Source organism: Dendrobates tinctorius, unplaced genomic scaffold, assembly GCF_039654945.1.
Source record: "Dendrobates tinctorius isolate UK_male_01 unplaced genomic scaffold, ASM3965494v1 ptg000037l, whole genome shotgun sequence".
NCBI lineage: Eukaryota > Metazoa > Chordata > Amphibia > Anura > Dendrobatidae > Dendrobates > Dendrobates tinctorius.
This window is the reverse complement of record NW_027361705.1, coordinates 30,653,522-30,674,909: the sequence shown is the minus strand read 5'-3', so window position 1 is coordinate 30,674,909 and position 21,388 is coordinate 30,653,522. Positions and strand designations below refer to the sequence as shown.

General features: G+C 44.6%; 1 protein-coding gene across 1 annotated transcript in view; it reads left to right on the top strand.

Moving 5' to 3' along the window:
• The window catches only part of MOB2 (MOB kinase activator 2), a 59,651-nt gene that overhangs the window by 9,212 nt on the left and 29,051 nt on the right, over positions 1–21,388 (top strand). The gene's annotated exons all lie outside the window — the stretch shown is intronic.

Genomic DNA, 21,388 nt, shown 5'->3' with positions numbered 1-21,388 from the left:
GAAAGTAGCCTTACACGTTGGTAGTCTGAGAATTTCTCTCATGCTCTTGGAAAGACTAGCTGAGAACATGGGGTAGGTCTGAAAATCTTAGAATAATCTCATCTAAATCAAGTGAGGACTGGGAGTCTCGAGAAACCCTGCCAGAATGATTGAAGAGGAGGACGCCAGGTATTTTAGCTAGGCGTTGTGTTTATTGTGATTATCCCTTTAAGTGGGAACTGTTCTTTCATTCAACAAACTTTGCATAAGTCAATATTATAGCAAATGTTAGAAAATTTGTAATCAGAGTGAACTGCTTAATTGCCCACATATGAGCCACCTCCCCCCCTTCATTCTGAATTTATCATCCATTCTGACAAAAAAAAAAATAGTTCAACTTGATGGACAGCCCACACATTGAGATATATGGTTACACATCCTATCCTACTGTATGAAGAGAGGAGGGGGGAGAAGGAGAAAAATTGTGCTGAGCTTTCCAACAAGTCTTGTACCTCATCTAAGTGTGCTTTCACATTGCGTTTTGTTACACTTTCATGAGTTCCGTAGGGGCTTGCGTCCTAACACCCCCCCATTCCTCAGAACAGGACTTTGACGTATGCGCTGACGAGGCTATAGACTATAATGGTGTCGACAGAGCGAACATGTGCTCTGCCGTGCGTCTTTCTCGGACTTCTGCGCCTGCTGGAGGCAGACACTCAAATGTACTAGATGTCCACCTCCAGTGATGGCGAAAAAATGATGCACAGCAGAGCTCACGCTTGGTCTGCCAGCACCATTAGGGTCTTTTGTCCTGTCAGTGCGTATGTCCGAACCCTGTCTTGATGGGGGTGTTCAGACATATGCCTTGATGGGGCCACCGATCGTGTAACTAAACACAATATGAAAGCACCCTTAGAGATTGATTCACATCTACACAGCTCAGTATTGCTGCGTGTTGTCCTCCATGCTATTGCTGCATGTTTCTATCTGCTAACTGAGGAATGATTAATAGAAATCTGTGTGTGCTGTGTATGGAAGACCTCGTGCTAGCTCGCTGCCACCCAACAGCTTAGAGTCAGTTGCAAATTAAGAGATGGATACTGCGGAAGGGAAAACTGGTGGAAATGTAGGCTACAAGTCATACAATCCCTGGCAAAAATTATGGAATCACCAACCTTGGAGGATGTTCATTCAGTTGTTTTAATTTTGTAGATAAAAAGCAGGTCACAGATATGGCACAAAACTAAAGTCAATTCAGATGGCAACTTTCTGGCTTTAAGAAACACTAAAAGAAATCAAGAACAAAAAAATGTTGTAGTCAGTAATGGTTATGTTTTTAAACCAAGCATAGGGAAAAAATTATGGAATCATTCAATTCTGAGGAAAATATTATGGAATCACACTGTAAATTTTCATTCCCAAAACTACCACCTGCATCTAATTAGATCTGCTTGTTAGTCTGCATCTAAAAAGGAGTGAGCACACCTTGGAGAGCTGTTGCGCCAATTGGACTGATATGAATTATGGATCCATCACGAGATATGTCAATTGAAAGAAAGGAGAGAATTATCAATCTCTTAAAAGAGGGTAAATCATTAGGCAATGTTGCAAAGGATGTTGGTTGTTCACAGTCAGCTGTGTCTAAAATCTAGACCAAATACAAACAACATGGGAATGTTGTTAAAGGCAAACATACTGATAGACCAAGGAAGACATCAAAGCGTCAAGAACGGAAACTTAAAGCAATAAGTCTCCAAAACAGAAAATGCACAACAAAACAAATGAGGAACAAACGGGAGGAAACTGGAATCGACGTCTGTGACCGAACTGTAAGAAAACGCCTAAAGGAAATGGGATTTACATGCAGAAAAGCTAAACGAAAGCCATCATTAACACCTAAACAGAAAAAAATAAGGTTACAATGGGCTAAGGAAAAGCAATCGTGGACTGTGGTTGACTGGATGAAAGTCATATTCAGTGATGAATTGCGAATCTGCATTGGGCAAGGTGATGATGCTGGAACTTTTGTTTGGTGCCGTTCCAATGAGATTTATAAAGATGACTGCCTGAAGAGAACATGCAAATTTCCACAGTCATTGATGATATGGGGCTGTATGTCAGGTAAAGGCACTGGGGAGATGGCTGTCATTACATCTTTAATAAATGCACAAGTTTATGTTGATATTTGGACACTTTTCTTATCCCATCAATTGAAAGGATGTTTGGGGATGATGAAATCATTTTTCAAGATGATAATGCATCCTGCCATAGAGCAAAAACTGTGCAAACATTCCTTGAAAAAAGACACATAAGGTCAATGTCATGGCCTGCAAATAGTCCGGATCTCAATCCAATTGAAAATCTTTGGTGGAAGTTGAAGAAAATGGTCCATGACCAGGCTCCAACCTGCAAAGCTGATCTGGCAACAGCAATCAGAGAAAGTTGGAGCCAGATTGATGAAGAGTACTGACACTCATTAAGTCCATGCCTCAGAGACTGCAAGCTGTTAGAAAAGCCAGAGGTGGTGCAACAAAATACTAGTGATGTGTTGGAGGGTTTTTTTGTTGGTTTGTTTTTCATGTTTCCATAATTTTTCCCACAGAATTGAGTGATTCCATATTTTTTTCCCTATGCTTGGTTTAATAAAGTAACCATTACTGACTACCACATTTTTTGTTCTTGATTTCTTTTAGTGTTTCTTAAAGCCAGAAAGTTGCCATTTGAATTGACTTTACTTTTGTGCCATGTCTGTGATCTGCTTTTTTTCCACAAAACTAAACAACTGAATGAACATCCTCCAAGGATGGTGATTCCCTAATTTTTGTCAGCGGTTGTATAATGACCAGATAGTGTTCTTATTAATCATGTACACACAGGACAGCTTAGGCCTGTTTCACACTTCCGTTTTTGACCATCAGTCAAAATCCGCTGTTTTTGCAAAAAAAACGGATCCGCCATTTTTTTTGGTGGATCCGTTTTTTTCCCATTGACTTGCATTACCGGCGGATCTTGACGGATGGCCATCCGTTGGATCCGTTTTTTTGCGGATCCGTCAAATTTTTTTGCGTCCGCCGAGATGCCTGGACGGACCATGTAACGTTTTTTTTACTGCAGGATCCGCATTTTTCTACAGCGCATGCCCGGAGGAATGAAGTCAGGAGGAAATTTAACCCTAAAATCATTTCTGGCGGACAGAGAAAAAATTCTCCCCCTCGGCGGATTTTCACTGACACAAAAAACTGAAGTGTGAAACAGGCCTTATTCTGAAGATACTTCAAAGTACAGTTACCCTTTAAGAACATTTTCCATCCAGGCACCAAGTTGTAAGAGCAGCAAATATAAGATGATTACGACATCTTCTGTTAGAGGAACAACTCGTGGAATCCCTGATGGATGTAACTGTGAAAGCAGAAGTAGCAGAACATGGGATTTAGTCTAGTGTTAGGTTACTGGTGTCACCATCACATGTAATGATGCCTCTGCTGCGCTGATCAATGACTGCTGTCATCGGTGTATTAGAAGAATCAATAGACACAAGGTTGGATGTTGCAGTAAATGGTGATAACGGACTGCAGACATTGATTGGCCCTGCAGTCTCCCTCCCTCACACCAAGAAATCGCTCCTTATTCATGGCCTTTTCTTAACGGGTTTTCCTAGGTTCCCGAATGAATATTAATAATGAACAGTAATATATTTTGCACCTGTTTGGCATCTCGCTCCCTCCATTGTGTTGTCAGGATGGGGACGTGTCGTCTATGCGTCCACACGTATGACTTCATATGGCTCAGTTGTCGGAGTAGATCCAGAACCATTGATTCGATGAGAGCCTTGTGCTTGTGTCTCGGAGATGCCATCTAGGATGGATGAAGGAGATTAATGGGAGGAGATGCTAATCTTTGGATGTTCTGCGGTCCTTCCATACATATTAGCAGACAAGGCATAAGACTTCAAGCACTCACAGTAGCAGATAAGTGTGGAACGTGTTGGGACAGCGCATCCTAGATTCCTCTCCATATAAATATTATTTCTCAATTGAATGCATCCCACAGCCAAAGACTCTATTTACCAAGGTACAAACATGATGGCATATGTGCCCAGGGCATCTGTAATTAATTTCTGAGTACATCATATAGCTGATGAGTGTAGACATGTAAAGACCCAAATCCCAAAAAAAAAAAAGTCGGGACACTGTGTAAAATGTAAAGAAAATCCGAATACAATGATGCAAAAAACCTGTTGCAGTCATATTTTATTTGCGACAGGACACAGATCAGAGGTTGAACGTTGGACATTTTACCATTTCTTTTGGAAAAATGAACTCCTTTAGAAATCAATGGCACCAGCACCTCTCCAAAAAGTTGTGCGTGGGCCGTGTCTACCTTTGTGTTAAGGTACTGTCACACTTAGCGATGCACCAGCAATCCCGACCAGCAATATGATGCGGTCAGGATCGCTGGTGCATCGCTAAGTGGTCGCTAGTGAGCTGCCACACAGGCAGATCTCACCAGCGACATCGCTGGGGACGAGGGTCGCCACTTACCTGTCAGACTAGGCGATCCTGATGTCCTCCCGCCCGGCTCTTCGCTCGTCTCTCCACAGGAAGCGCCGCAGGAAGCTGACGACGAGAAACGTCCCAGGACGTTCTCGCGCGATTAGCGATAATCAGCAGGGGAGCGGTCGGAGATAAGTATCACACACAGCGATAACGCTAGCAATATCGCTATAACGTCACAAGTTATAGCGATATTGCTAGCGATATCGTTTAGTGTGACAGGCCCTTAAGTGTTTAGGAAGTCAAACAATCACTGGAGTTTTGGAAAAGTTGTGTTCATCCTTTTTTAGTACTTTTTTTTTAGTACTTTTTCGGATGGGTTTCGGAGCAGACCTGCCTCAAACCCATCTGAAAAAGACGTTGTGCACACATACATTAACGGAGGGGACGTGTACAACGTTCAATTGTCAGGAATTGTGGAGAAAACCTGGATTTCACGGAATGTGGCAAAGGTGTATGTAAACGTGTGACTGTATTTCAGATTTCTCACCCTTCTGTTCCATAGTTCATGAGCGTTGTACAGTGCGCACCCCCTTCTCACCTCCAGATCTCCGGCAGCAGGCTCCGCCGTCTCGCGGGCTGGGAGGAAGCTTTCTATTGTTACTACACAATGCTTTGTTTTTCTTTATTTGCTTTTGTGTTTCATTGAAGCAGGAAGGGTGGCGGACATGTGAATGCTTGGTATGGCTTTGATTCTGGCCTTTGCAGAAGAACCATGCTGCTCAGTAAGATCACGTTCTTCACATTTTTTTACTTTTATCCTGCCAGATATATTTCCAACTGCATTCAAAAAAACAATTGCACTCTGTCATACAGCTTCATACATCTTGCCTTTGAATTTTTCTTTTTTTTTTATTTTACAATTATACACATATGTTTTAGTATATTTTCTTTTGCCATTGGCAGTAGATGTAAAATGTGGTGAAAATTTGCAGTATAGATTGACACTCTTCCGATTGAGCTTCTGCAGTACGGGGCAGCTTTATGCTGCAAGTTTCTTACACAGGGTGGAGTTTAGATTTTGACCAGTTCTATTCAGAGTGTCATTATTATAGAATGTGAAATATAGTGCATTCATTTAACGTATAGGTCCGCTGCGGTCATTTAATGTCGTGATGCAGCGAAAACGGTATAAGACACCAATAATGTGATGAGAACGGTCTCCTGAAAATCATGCCAGCTGGGGGACAGAGACCTATTAGGACAGGGTCAAATCCTACTGTGACGTATCAGTCAGGGCTGTTGAGTTGGTAAGCCAAACCTTCAACTCATCAATTTCCCTGATTCCCAACTCTCCAACCCCACAGCACAGATTCATGTCATCTGCTACTTCACAGCACTGGTCACTACTGAGCATGTACATAAAGTGCAGCACAGATTCATCTCATCTATGACCCCACAGCACTGGTCACTACTGAGCATGTACATAAAGTGCAGCACAGATTCATCTCATCTATGACCCCACAGCACTGCTCACTACTGAGCATGTACATAAAGTGAAGCACAGATTCATCTCCACAGCACTGGTCACTACTGAGCATGTCCATAAAGTGCAGCACAGATTCATCTCATCTATGACCCCACAGCACTGGTCACTACTGAACATGTGCATAAAGAGCAGCACAGATTCATCTCATCTATGACTCCACAGCACTGGTCACTACTGAGCATGTACATAAAGTGCAGCACAGATTCATCTCCACAGCACTGGTCACTACTGAGCATGTCCATAAAGTGCAGCACAGATTCATCTCATCTATGACCCCACAGCACTGGTCACTACTGAACATGTGCATAAAGAGCAGCACAGATTCATTTCATCTATGACTCCACAGCACTGGTCACTACTGAGCATGTACATAAAGTGCAGCACAGATTCATCTCATCTATGACCCCACAGCACTGGTCACTACTGAACATGTGCATAAAGAGCAGCACAGATTCATCTCATCTATGACTCCACAGCACTGGTCACTACTGAGCATGTACATAAAGTGCAGCACAGATTCATCTCCACAGCACTGGTCACTACTGAGCATGTGCATAAAGAGCAGCACAGATTCATCTCATCTATGACCCCACAGCACTGGTCACTACTGAGCATGGACGTAAAGGGCAGCACAGATTCATCTAATCTATGACCCCACAGTGCAGCACAGATTCATCTCATCTATGACTCCACAGCACTGGTCACTACTGAGCATGTCCATAAAGTGCAGCACAGATTCATCTCATCTATGACCCCACAGCACTGCTCACTACTGAGCATGGACGTAAAGGGCAGCACAGATTCATCTAATCTATGACCCCACAGTGCAGCACAGATTCATCTCATCTATGACTCCACAGCACTGGTCACTACTGAGCATGTACATAAAGGGCAGTACAGATTCATCTCATCTATGACTCCAGAGCACTGGTCACTACTGAGCATGTACATAAAGGGCAGCACAGATTCATCTCATCTATGACTCCACAGCACTGGTCACTACTGAGCATGTACATAAAGGGCAGTACAGATTAATCTCATCTATGACTCCACAGCACTGGTCACTACTGAGCATGTACATAAAGTGCAGCACAGATTCATCACATCTACGACTCCACAGCACTGGTCACTACTGAGCATGTACATAAAGGGCAGTACAGATTAATCTCATCTATGACTCCACAGCACTGGTCACTACTGAGCATGTACATAAAGGGCAGCACAGATTCATCTCATCTATGACCCCACAGCACTGGTCACTACTGAGCATGTACGTAACGTGCAGCACAGATTCATCTCATCTACGACCCCACAGCACTGGTCATTACTGAGCATGTACATAAAGTGCAGCACAGATTCATCTCATCTACGACCCCACAGCACTGGTCACTACTGAGCATGTACATAAAGTGCAGCACAGATTCATCTCCACAGCACTGGTCACTACTGAGCATGTGCATAAAGAGCAGCAGAGATTCATCTCATCTATGACCCCACAGCACTGGTCACTACTGAGCATGTACGTAACGTGCAGCACAGATTCATCTCATCTATGACCCCACAGCACTGGTCACTACTGAGCATGTACATAAAGTGCAGCACAGATTCATCTCATCTATGACCCCACAGCACTGGTCACTACTGAGCATGTACATAAAGTGCAGCACAGATTCATCTCATCTATGACTCCACAGCACTGGTCACTACTGAGCATGTACATAACATGCAGCACAGATTCATCTCATCTATGACCCCACAGCACTGGTCACTACTGAGCATGTACATAAAGTGCAGCACAGATTCATCTCATCTACGACCCCACAGCACTGGTCATTACTGAGCATGTACATAAAGTGCAGCACAGATTCATCTCATCTACGACCCCACAGCACTGGTCACTACTGAGCATGTACATAAAGTGCAGCACAGATTCATCTCCACAGCACTGGTCACTACTGAGCATGTGCATAAAGAGCAGCAGAGATTCATCTCATCTATGACCCCACAGCACTGGTCACTACTGAGCATGTACGTAACGTGCAGCACAGATTCATCTCATCTATGACCCCACAGCACTGGTCACTACTGAGCATGTACATAAAGTGCAGCACAGATTCATCTCATCTACGACCCCACAGCACTGGTCATTACTGAGCATGTACATAAAGTGCAGCACAGATTCATCTCATCTACGACCCCACAGCACTGGTCACTACTGAGCATGTACATAAAGTGCAGCACAGATTCATCTCCACAGCACTGGTCACTACTGAGCATGTGCATAAAGAGCAGCAGAGATTCATCTCATCTATGACCCCACAGCACTGGTCACTACTGAGCATGTACGTAACGTGCAGCACAGATTCATCTCATCTATGACCCCACAGCACTGGTCACTACTGAGCATGTACATAAAGTGCAGCACAGATTCATCTCATCTATGACCCCACAGCACTGGTCACTACTGAGCATGTACATAAAGTGCAGCACAGATTCATCTCATCTATGACTCCACAGCACTGGTCACTACTGAGCATGTACATAACATGCAGCACAGATTCATCTCATCTATGACCCCACAGCACTGGTCACTACTGAGCATGTACATAAAGTGCAGCACAGATTCATCTCATCTACGACCCCACAGCACTGGTCATTACTGAGCATGTACATAAAGTGCAGCACAGATTCATCTCATCTACGACCCCACAGCACTGGTCACTACTGAGCATGTACATAAAGTGCAGCACAGATTCATCTCCACAGCACTGGTCACTACTGAGCATGTGCATAAAGAGCAGCAGAGATTCATCTCATCTATGACCCCACAGCACTGGTCACTACTGAGCATGTACGTAACGTGCAGCACAGATTCATCTCATCTATGACCCCACAGCACTGGTCACTACTGAGCATGTACATAAAGTGCAGCACAGATTCATCTCATCTATGACCCCACAGCACTGGTCACTACTGAGCATGTACATAAAGTGCAGCACAGATTCATCTCATCTATGACTCCACAGCACTGGTCACTACTGAGCATGTACATAACGTGCAGCACAGATTCATCTCATCTATGACCCCACAGCACTGGTCACTACTGAGCATGTACATAAAGTGCAGCACAGATTCATCTCATCTACGACCCCACAGCACTGGTCACTACTGTGGAGTCATAAATATAAGCCCAGCACTCAACTTCAAGGTATTTGCAAGGAGTTATATTGTAGTACATGAAAAAAGACGTTTCGGTCAATGTGACCTTCAGTTACATGTGGTATATAGATTGTGTAGAGCTTATCGGCATCTATCAGAGAGGACGATGGTGCTTTAAGCATTGAGGAGAATAATCTCTCTAAGGTAATGAGCTTGTCAGAATATAGGAGAGGGGCAAACATGCCTCCAGATGCAGTGCTCATTACCTTAGAGAGATTATTCTCCTCAATGATTAAAGCACCCATCGTCCTCTCTGATAGATGCCGATAAGCTCTACACAATCTATATACCACACGTAACTGAAGAAGGTCACATTGACCGAAACGTCTTTTTTCGTGTACTACAATAAACCTCCTTGCAAATACCTTTACGTTGAGTTCTGGGTTTATATTTGTTGCTTTAACGGTTTGGGAACCTAACCTTAGCACCATCTTGAGCTGTGCTCACAGTGTTTCTATACTGTGGAGTCATAGACCAGAAACTGGACACGTTTCGAACAGAGGTTAAGAATGCAGCAGTTTTCGAAACGCGTTGGGTTTCACCTGTTTGCACCCTTATCCCCAATCATGCCTAGACACATTTTAGTCTCACCATTATCTATTTTAATCATGACATCAAGGATTTGATTTTATGGGTTGAATCTGGACTCGCTATTGAATTACTGTACCCAGTTTATTATATATTTTAGGAGTCTGTGTTGGTCCATTTTGTGCCAACTCTGATTGAAATCGGCTCCACAGCCCCTGGTATCAGCACGGGACTTACGTTCTCCTGTGGTGAGTCTAAAGAAAGTACAGAACATTGTTACTAGACAATTTTTATTCAGTGGAAAACAACTTTAAGACCTTATGCACACTATTGGGCTGCTTGGCGCCTGTTGCATGGGGTAAATACATTCATCACCTGTCTTGTAATAATGGTATGGCCAGATTCACACCTGTGCCTCGCAGCCTGAATGTGACCCGTGATGCACAGATCGGCCAGCCACATGCATGGCTATCCAGCCGAGACCCTCATGACCGCGAAATACAGAAATGTGAAAATAAAGAAAAATGCTTGGGAGCAGGAGGAAGAAAATGAGCAAAATGGGCCCATTGTAGACGTTTAAATGCTGCGCTGTACTGTGTAGATGGTGGGTTTATATGAAGGGATGCTCCTCTCCAGCACGGGCCGGTACCCCTCTCTATAGGACTGCGGGGGCTGCTTTGTACTATTTTCAGCTTTGCTCTGCTTTATAAAGTCCTAACAGTAGCTGATCTCATGGAAAATCCTCCCTCCTTGGCGACTGAATGGTGATTCAGAGCTGCTTCTGCTGAGTGAAGGTATTGAATAGAGCAGATTATGCTCCTGTCCCCTCCAGGTCTGTGTCTGCCCCTGGCTCTGCTATATTTTGCAGCCACTGTATTTATAGCGGGTGGGGTGTGCCGCTCCCTGCCTGGCACTGCCGCTCCCTCCCTCCTGCTTCCTGCTTCTCCCCTTTAACTCTCTCCCACTCTGCGGCTTGCGTTAGGTTGCCCCATGCCATGCTGTACCCAGTGACACACCAGTATTAATGTACCCACTCCCATTACCCTCCCTGATTTTATACGCTGCTAGTATCATTCATATATAACCGGGACGGACACAAAGAAGAGGGCCACTGTGTGAGAACACTATACGGGCTCTTTACAGTCCAATAGACCAGGTTTCCCCAACTCCAGTCCTCAATGCCCACCAACAGATCATATTTTCAGGATTTCCTTAGTATTGCCCAGAGTTGATAATTGCATCACCTGTGCTATACAAAGGAAATCCTGAAAACATGATCTGTTGGTGGGCCTTGAGGACTGGAGTTGGGGAACCCTGCAATAGATCCTCATAATGCACAACTCCATTTTCTTTGAAAGTGACCATAGGTCCCCTTACCGGTCTGTTCTTGGTGTATACATGCAGAGAGCAGATGTTTTTCTGGACTACCTGTCTCATCCCATTGATGGAAGTGGCTGATAAAGGAGAATAGACTGCCTTCATCTTCACAGAAAATAGAGACGGCTCAATGCTTTTTTTTGCAAATGAGAAAAAAACAGATTTTCGCACAGTTAAATTAGTATGTCCGTTTTTACCATCAGTTTGGTATGTTTTTCTTGAATGGAAAAATAAAAAAAAAGTTTCTCTTACCCATTAAAGGGAATCTGTCACCAAGTTTCTGCGAATTGATCAGCGAGCTGCATAATGTAGAGACAGAGACTCTGATTCCAGTGATGTGTCACTTCCTTGGCGTTGTAATGTAATTTTGATAAAATCACAGTTTTATCAGCAGGAGATTATCATTAGGACTAGTAAACCTGAAGCCAGGTAGTCCAACCACGCTCCCATCACTGATAGGGCTCATACTCACTGGAGAGAAATACGGACGAGTGTAATCTGATAAAAAATCGGACTACACTCGGACCTATGTTGTTCAATAGGTGACATCTCATTTGCGATTTTTTTTTTTCTCAGCTGAAATCGGACTGAGGAAAAAATTGCAGCATGCTGCGATTTTCAGATGAGACTCGCCAATGCAAGTCAATGGGTGCGATAAAAAAAATAGACAAAAAACGGACAATCTGTTTTCCATCCGTTTCTTACGGATACATTACTCTTCTGTGTCATAGAACACAGTACATGGTCCTGTAAATGACTGTAGAAAAATAGTTGCAGAGAAAAAAACCGCATTGCATACGGATGTCATGCGTGTGCTCTGTGAGAAAAATCGCATTGTATTCGCATGACACTTGTCCGTTTTTTCAGTCTGGAAATCGGACCGTTTTTTTTCTCGCACGTGGGTATGAGCTCATAGGCTGCCTTTTGTGTACACCGTCAATGCACAGAAAGCTGCCAATCTGGTGTGGGGGGGTTATACAGAGGTCAGCATTCAGAGAACTGCTAGATCTGCAGGAGAGAGAACAGGGATTTTATCAAAAAGACAGCAAGCAGCTCAGTGAGTGATACATCACCAGAATCAGGATCTCTGCCCCTACATCATGCTGCTCTCAGATGTGGGAGCAATAACCTGGTGACAGATTCTGTTTAAATAGTAAAAAAAAAAAGTTAAACGGCATGAGACAGATGCCATTCATGTTCCAACAGTTTTTCTCTTCACAGACCCAATGATTTGAATGGATGACTTTTATCCATAGCTCAGTCCAAAAGCAGATATGTCACCAAGCCCATAGACTATAACATGTACTTATCCTATCTGTCAAAAACTGGATAGAACACACACATGAAAAATGGACATCTGAATGAGGCCTTACAGGAGTTGGTGTATTATTATTTGTGTGGCGGTACTCTGAATGCTAAAGCGCATTGTATGGGCAAAATGTGGCTGCCACCTACTGGAACCAAGGGGAGACTTTTTTATTTTGCCTCTGTCAGGTAAATGCATATACTTGATATACACCTCAGATGCAGTGGGAGCATAATTGTTTCATAATGTGGTTTTTACAGGTGGAATCTGTTTATTTGACTTTCTAAACCTATAAAATATGTGCAGCCAGAAATTAAAAACAGTGCAAAACCACTGCAGCTTGTAGTAAAATTGCAACCATTCTTGATGCCGACTTTAAAGAGGATCCGTCAGCAGGTTTTTGCTATGTAATCTGAGGACCGCATGAGGTAGGAGTTAAAACACAGACTTCAATGATATATCACTTATCAGGCTGTGTGCTGTTGTTTACTTACAGTGCAGAAGTTTTTTAAAATCTGCAGCTTGTGGAGAATCGGCTGAAAATGAGAAATCTGCAGCAAATCTGCGTGTCCAGTTAGTATGGAAAAATCTGCATCAAATATGCAACTTGTGAACCCAAACTTAGGGGTTTTGTTTTTTAAATCCTTTTCCAGTACTGTAGGTTGGGTAATTAAGTACAATTACCTCTGATGGTCTCACCTGGTGAACGCTGGGCGGAGCGGACAGAGGAAGCATTCACCCTGGAGCGCAGAGGCTCCTGTAACGTCAGAAAGTACGAGCCGTCCGTAGCCCCCCTAGCGCCATCATTTAGTGGGTGTATGAAATATCTGAATGTCCGTTCTTGTGTGTGGAGTTGTAACAGGACTTCCATTGTGAAGTAGTTCTGCTCACGTCTCCGCCATGATTTTTGTTAGGACTGCAGGTAAACTAGAGCATTTATTTTATGACTGCACCTAAGCTTCGGATGGTACTTTGTGTAGTGAATTATCAGCATCCAGCTCTTATTCACTCCGTGATACTGAGATGTGGCCTCACATGTGGAGTTGCAAGCTCTGTGTCTTTGTGCAAAATGAATCCCTTTCCATGCAGCTATATAAAAATGCAAAGCGGAAATGCTGCCTTTATGTGGCCAGCTCAGCGCTGCTCCTGCGTCCTGATAGTGCTAGGAGGAATGTGACTGCTAAAGATATGTATTCATACCAGAATAGGAAGTGGAAGACACCAACAACATATCCAGTGCAAAGGAAGTGGTTTCTTTAGCTTTTTATGAGTTCATCTGTAATAATTTGTCGCTTTCTTTTTTCTTTCCTGTCAGGCAGTAGTTATGCAATTTTGATGCAGGTTTAATCGTGAAGACAAAAAAAAAAAATCTGTGTACCCAGCAGGGCTGTGGAGTCGGAGTCGGTGCTCATTTTGGTGGAGTCGGAGTTGGAGTCGGTATAAAATGGACCGACTCCGACTCCTAAAATATATAATAAATTGGGTACAGTAATTCAATGCAGGATGTGCTGAATATTTTTTCATAGGAGTTTGGGAAAGTTATGAAATGTCCTATAAATGGCTGTTATATTCCTGATCTAAGGCTACATTCACACACAACATTTTTCCTGTGTTTTTTGAGGATACGTTTTTCAGCTGCAAAAGCTGATAATCTTTTTAAAAAACTGCATCACCTGAAAGGTTTTTGAGCTCATAGATAATGTTTTCAATAGCAAAAGCAGATTAGAAATCTGCTCTATATATCCATTTATCCATATCTGTCTATCCATATCGTATCTGTACCAAAAAGAATGAAAACCGGGTAGTACACCAATATATATTCTGTTCTATCTAAACATCTTGATTATTGGATCATAAAAATGATTAAATGTCTGAGGTTCACATTGTACTACAATAAATTTTTCACTTAAATATAAGCAATATGTGTGGGAGTCGGAGTAAGGGAAATTGAGGAGTCGGAGTCGCAGGTTTGGCTTACCGACTCCACAGCCCTGGTACCCAGACTTCTGACCATAATCTTGTTGTTTAGGATTATGGTTGTACTCTACAATTTGTTAAAAAGATGTGCAAGACCCTAGTCCAGAATCTATGCTGGTAATCCGTGGCCTGCCAGTGAAGCCCTGTAAACCTACCCTTCTTTGTCTCCTCCGATTAGCAGGCCCAACAAAACAGTCATGCATGTGCGGCATCATACCTACATATCATAAGATCCGCTGGGGTTCCTGGCAGGTAGGAGGAGGTTGCTGCAACGGACCTACATATACAGTTGTGGCCTAAAGTATTGACACCCCTGCAATTTTGTCAGATAATATTTAGTTTCTTCCTGAAAATGATTGCAAACACAAATTCTTTGGTATTATTATCTTCATTTAATTTGTCTTAAATGAAAAAACACAAAAAGAATTGTCCTAAAGCCAAATTGGATATAATTCCACACCAAACATAAAAAAGAGGGTGGACAAAAGTATTGGCACTGTTCGAAAAATCATGTGATGCTTCTCTAATTTGTGTAATTAACAGCACCTGTAACTTAGGCCTCTTTCACACTTCAGTTTTTTGCATCAGTTCAAATCCGCCAAAAAGTTAGAAAAGCGGATCCGTTCTTAACTGATGTGAACGGATGGCACAGGATCCGTTTTTAGACGGATCCTGAAAATGAGGAAGTTTAAAGGAAACGCTGGCTGGGGAGAGAGAGAGAGAAAAGAGAGAGAAGAGAGAATTTTTTTTTTATTCGGACTCCCATGACAGCACCACGAGAGAGGGGATCCGCCCTTTAGGAACAGGAAACCTACAGATACAAAAAGGGCGGCACCTCTCCCACGCATCAGTTGGTTTCCTGTTCCTGAAGGGACGGGATCCTACAGAAGACCAGGATCCCAGACCGGCCGGCCGATACAGGTAGCGGGGGGGTCTCCTACCTCGGCCTGGTGCGGATCCCTGGAAGACGCCACGGTGGCCCAGGATGGGTAGCACGGCGGTGGCGTCAGCAGGGAGCGGCGTCCGGAGGATGTCCGACTCCAGAATAAAGGCCGCCGCCGGTGAGTATATTCCCCCCCGGGGGCCCCCGGATCCGGCGGCGCTAGTGCGGTGGCCGGCGCGCTGCGGGGGAGGCTGCGACCGGGGAGCGCAGTATTCCGAAGCTCCCGGGCGTCCCGCGTGACTTCCGGTCAGGCGGGGTCGCGGTGACGTCAGGGGGCGGCCGGAGGAGGTGCTTCCGGGTCGGCGGCGCCACTGCGCATGCGCGAGAAAAACAAGATGGCGGCGCCCATCGCAAACGCCGATGAGCGTCGGCTCTCCGACCGGGTGCGGCGCCAGCTGGGGAAGGGGGCCCGGTTAGGGGGGGAGGGGCGCGGCACGCATACTGCTGTCCGGAGGAGGGGTATAAAGGCAGGACCCTGGCAGGGTGCCTTGCCTTGGCCACATTATTGCGAGCAGTAATGGAGAGCGAGCAGCAGCAGCAGTAGCGGCGGCAACAGCAGCAACGACGGCAGCAGCGACAAACATCCCTGCCGCCCCTGGATGACCTTCAGTAAGGAAGATCAGGGAAGATCGGGCAAGAGTTATATTAATTTCCCCCTTTTGGCCCAGGAGGACCTGGTTCGCGTGGTTGAGGACCATGTCTGTATGCGATCCCTGGGTGCTGCCGAACCTTCCAGATCTCCTCTACCAGGGGCCAGTCAGCCACCCACAAGTAGCGAGACTCCATTTGACGGCGTGGTCTTTGAAAGGTCACTGTTAGAGGATAGAGGGTTCTCCAACAAGTTAATTGATACCCTCCTAAAAAGCAGGAAATTGACTACCACTAACATTTATGCTAGGACCTGGAAGCGATTCCTGTCCACCTTTCAGTTTGACGCCAGAGACGGAATTCCCACGAAACATATTCTGGAATTTCTCCAGAAGGGTCTCGAATTGGGTCTCTCCACAAGTACATTAAAAGTACAAGTTTCAGCCTTAGGGGCCTTGTTTGCATGTGATATTGCCAATAACTATTGGGTAGCAAGGTTCATCAAAGCAGCGGCTAGATCGAGACCCATACACAAAGACAGATGTGTACCTTGGGACTTAAATTTAGTCCTTACGGCCTTGACAGAAAGACCATTTGAACCTCTGGATTCGGCCTCATTAAAGATTATATCTCTTAAGGCAGCTTTTCTGGTGGCGATAACATCCGCACGTAGAGTGAGCGACATACAGGCACTTTCCAGATTGCCCCCTTACACAGAGTTCTTACAGGATAGTGTAATCCTAAGGCCAGATCCAGCATACCTTCCCAAGGTAGCATCACAATTTCACAGGACACAAGAGATAGTTCTGCCTTCCTTCCTCCCTAATCCGACCAACCCTAAGGAGCAAAAACTTCAGGCATTAGATATTAGGAGATGCTTACTTAAATATTTAGCAGCCACGGATCCTTGGAAGAAGGAGAATGCATTATTCCTATCCTTCCAAGGTCCCAGGAAAGGTTGTAGAGTATCAAAACGCACATTAGCGAGGTGGATTAGGGAGGCTATCTCTCTTGCCTACACAGCAGGTGGAGGTCCGGCTCCACAGAACCTGAGGGCGCATTCCACTCGTGCCATGGCATCGTCTTGGGCAGAAAGATCTGGAGTGTCAATTGATCAGATATGTAAGGCGGCCACCTGGTCATCTCCTTCCACCTTTTTTAACCACTATCGATTAGATATGGGTGCCTCTTCAGATCTCACCTTCGGGCTAAGGGTGCTGCAGGCTGTAGTCCCGCCCTAAGTTAGTTTACATCTCTGTAATTCTCTCGTGGTGCTGTCATGGGAGTCCGAATAAAGTATTAAGTTACGTACCGGTAACGGTATTTTTCGGAAGCCCATGACAGCACCCTTAGTTCCCTCCCTTGTTCACATATAGGGGTGCACTCCTTTAGAAGATTGTCCACAATTTACGGTATGTGGGAGATGGTGTAAAAAGAAAAAAAAAAAAAAAAAGAAAATGTTTCTGCTATATAGGGTAGATAGGTTGTATATATTATATGTTGTGTACTAACCATGGTAGCCTCTCAAGCTCTGTAAACCAACTGATGCGTGGGAGAGGTGCCGCCCTTTTTGTATCTGTAGGTTTCCTGTTCCTAAAGGGCGGATCCCCTCTCTCGTGGTGCTGTCATGGGCTTCCGAAAAATACCGTTACCGGTACGTAACTTAATACTTTTTTGGTCCGGCACCCAGACAGAATTTCGGGTTGAGTGTGTGGAGGATCCGCTGGGAAAAAAAACGTTACAAGCTCCGTTTCAAAATCTTTGAGGATGGAAACAGACAGCAACATCACGGCGGATCCTCACAAAAACGGATGCAACGGACAGCAATCCGTCAGGATCCGCCACTAATGAAATTCAATGGGGAAAAAAACGGATCCTCAAAAGAAAATTGCGGATCCGTTTTTTCCAAAACCTGGCGGATTGTGACTGATTGTAAAAAACGGAAGTGTGAAAGAGGCCTTAGCTGTGGCACCTAACAGGTGTTGGCAATAACTAAATCACACTTGCAGCCAGTTGACATGGATTAAAGTTGACTCAACCTCTGTCCTGTGTCCTTGTGTGTACCACATTGAGCATGGAGAAAAGAAAGAAGACCAAAGAGCTGTCTGAGGACTTGGGAAACCAAATTGTGAGGAAGCATGAGCAATCTCAAGGCTACAAGTCCATCTCCAAAGACCTGAATGTTCCTGTGTCTACCGTGCGCAGTGTCATCAAGAAGTTTAAAGCCTATGGCACTGTGGCTAACCTCCCTAGATGTGGACGGAAAAGAAAAATTGACAAGAGATTTCAACGCAAGATTGTGTGGATGTTGGATAAAGAACCTCGACTAACATCCAAACAAGTTCAAGCTGCCCTGCAGTCCGAGGGTACAACAGTGTCAACCCGTACTATCCGTCGGCGTCTGAATGAAAAGGGACTGTATGGTAGGAGACCCAGGAAGACCCCACTTCTTACCCCGAGACACAAAAAAGCCATGCTGGAGTTTGCCAAAACTTACCTGAAAAAGCCTAAAACGTTTTGGAAGAATGTTCTCTGGTCAGATGAGACAAAAGTAGAGCTTTTTGGGCAAAGGCATCAACATAGCGTTTACAGGAGAAAAAAAGAGGCATTCAAAGAAAAGAACACGGTCCCTACAGTCAAACATGGCGGAGGTTCCCTGATGTTTTGGGGTTGCTTTGCTGACTCTGGCACTGGACTGCTTGACCGTGTGCATGGCATTATGAAGTCCGAAGACTACCAACAAATTTTGCAGCATAATGTAGGGCCCAGTGTGAGAAAGCTGGGTCTCCCTCAGAGGTCATGGGTCTTCCAGCAGGACAATGACCCAAAACACACTTCAAAAAGCACTAGCAAATGGTTTGAGAGAAAGCACTGGAGACTTCTAAGGTGGCCAGCAATGGGTCCAGACCTGAATCCCATAGAACACCTGTGGAGAGATCTAAAAATGGCAGTTTGGAGAAGGCACCCTTCAAATATCAGGGACCTGGAGCAGTTTGCCAAAGAAGAATGGTCTAAAATTCCAGCAGAGCATTGTAAGAGACTCATTGATGGTTACCGGAAGCGGTTGGTCGCAGTTATTTTGGCTAAATGTTGTGCAACCATGTATTAGGCTGAGGGTGCCAATACTTTTGTCTGGCCCATTTTTGGAGTTTTGTGTGAAATGATCAATGTTTTGCCTTTTGCTTCAATCTCTTTTGTGTTTTTTCATTTAAGACAAATTAAATGAAGATAATAATACCAAAGAAGTTGTGATTGCAATCATTTTCAGGAAGAAACTGAGTATTATCTGACAGAATTGCAGGGGTGTCAATACTTTTGGCCACAACTGTAATAGCCACCGAGGATCCTGGCGGGTAAGGCAAGGTTTACCGAGCTCTGGGCAGCAGCCATAGACTACCGAGGTGGCTTCTGGACCAGATTGGCCATCCATAGTATATTCACACATGCATGTAAATTATTCTGCCGTTTTCCCATTCAGCTACGTAAGCTTTGCAGAAAATCCCATTCACTTGTGGATATTCCCTCAGGGTGTGTGCAGACACTGCGGATTCTGCTGCGGTTCCGCCGCAGTTTTTGGTGCGGTGTACCGTACCATTACTCCCTATGGGAATGCAAAACCGCAGTGTAGACGGTGCGGATTTTTCTGCGGTTTTGAAACCGCAGATGTCAATTCTTCGGATTCCGCTGCGGTTTGCCATCTCCTCCATTGAGGAGATGAAAAACCGCAGAGCAATCCGCAGGTAATACCGCAGGTCTTTTGACCTGCGATTTACCTGCGGATTTTACAAAATCCGCGCGGCCAAATCCGCACCCCATTCCGCAGCGTGTGCACGTAGCCTCACTGTCCTATCTATCTTCACGGCTGTGAATGAGCATTAATAGTGTAATAAAAAGCCAGTTTTCAGACTAACTTCTTACGGACACATGTCCCAGCCCAACTCCAGATTTAGTGGCCCGAACTGACAGTTTTATGGATCCCAATGAATCTGCCAGTTTGGGTAATTAGACTTGCAGTCGGGCCGGGACTTGCGTCCATAATATGCTCCTCTGACACAGGCCTAAGGCTTGTAACTAACAGCGCCATATAAAGGTGGAAGAAAGTTTGGATGTTGCTATTGAATATTTTTTTGCACTGTGGCTGCAACTTGTGCCTGTAAGTGAAGGCCTCATGTTAGCAGGGGAGCCATGTGCAATGATCCTTCGCAACCCCTGTACTGGTGTGTGCAGCTCTCGGAGCTATCCTCCCCTAGAAACCATATTCTAGGTACATACGGCATCAGATGGAACGTGCCTTGTCAGATTCCATACAAATCATCCCGTGCCTTTGTAGAAAGTCAGACGCACACAGAGCTGCGGTACTCCAATGGGAGACCTGTTACAGCTCCGTACTAAACTGTGCTGTGCCTTTTATGTAGGAGGCTTGTTACTTTTTTTTTTTTTGTCAAGATTTTGAAAAAGTGTGTTCTAAACTTCAGTATGATCGCGACATATGAGCGAACCGTACAGCTGTGTCTTATATATATAGTGTGCTCCACTGGGTCTCATTTATTAGTAATGGCATATTTTACGGCTATGAGATTGCATAGGGCATTTACAGAGAATTTCACCTATATACCGATGCACACATCTTAATAAATCTGGTGCATTAATAATTGTGAACTTGTGAGTTTATTTTTACAAATGTGGGGAGAAAAATTGGAAAGGACAAAAAGCGGAATAGGGTTTTATCTGGGTATAAATGATTAAAGGGCATGCACAATGGTGCTCACCTGGTTGGGTCATGTGCACCAGGACTGCTGCAGTCCCACGGGGAGAAATCAAGGAAACAAATGGGTTACCCTGCGCTGTCATTGAAGAGGAGAAAAACTGATCCCAGATGTATGCGGTTTATTAGTCAACGCATTCCCAAATTCACCAGGACAAACCATGGTGATGTTTGTGGTTTGTCCTGATGGAGAAGTTGTAAACTTGGACACGCGTTGACTAATAAACCGCATATATTTGGGATCCATTTTACATTTGGGATATCAAACCATGGTAAATGGCATAGCTGTGTGCATGGACATGGTAAGGTGACACTGTCATTACTAGTCCCTTGTTCCCGGCATGTAGGCGCCTAGATAGCCAGGTCATAGCGTCTCTTTATGGAGGGGGATCCATGTTTTTGGTTGGAAAAGGGCATAGCGGTGTGACCCTGGCCTTACGTGGATTTCCTTTGGGAATACTTCTGTTCTCCCGCCTGTAGAGGAGCTGTGACGATCAGCGTGATCACGCCCTCCGCGTTGCTTATGTGAGCAGCTGGTAGAACAATTGCGCTCCTCCGCATCACAGAGCGAGTGTCCGCAGGTCGGCAGCCAGCACTTTCCTTTACAGAACAGTCTTGTATAAGACTATGTGCACACGTATGCAGAAAATCTCTGCATAAAAAC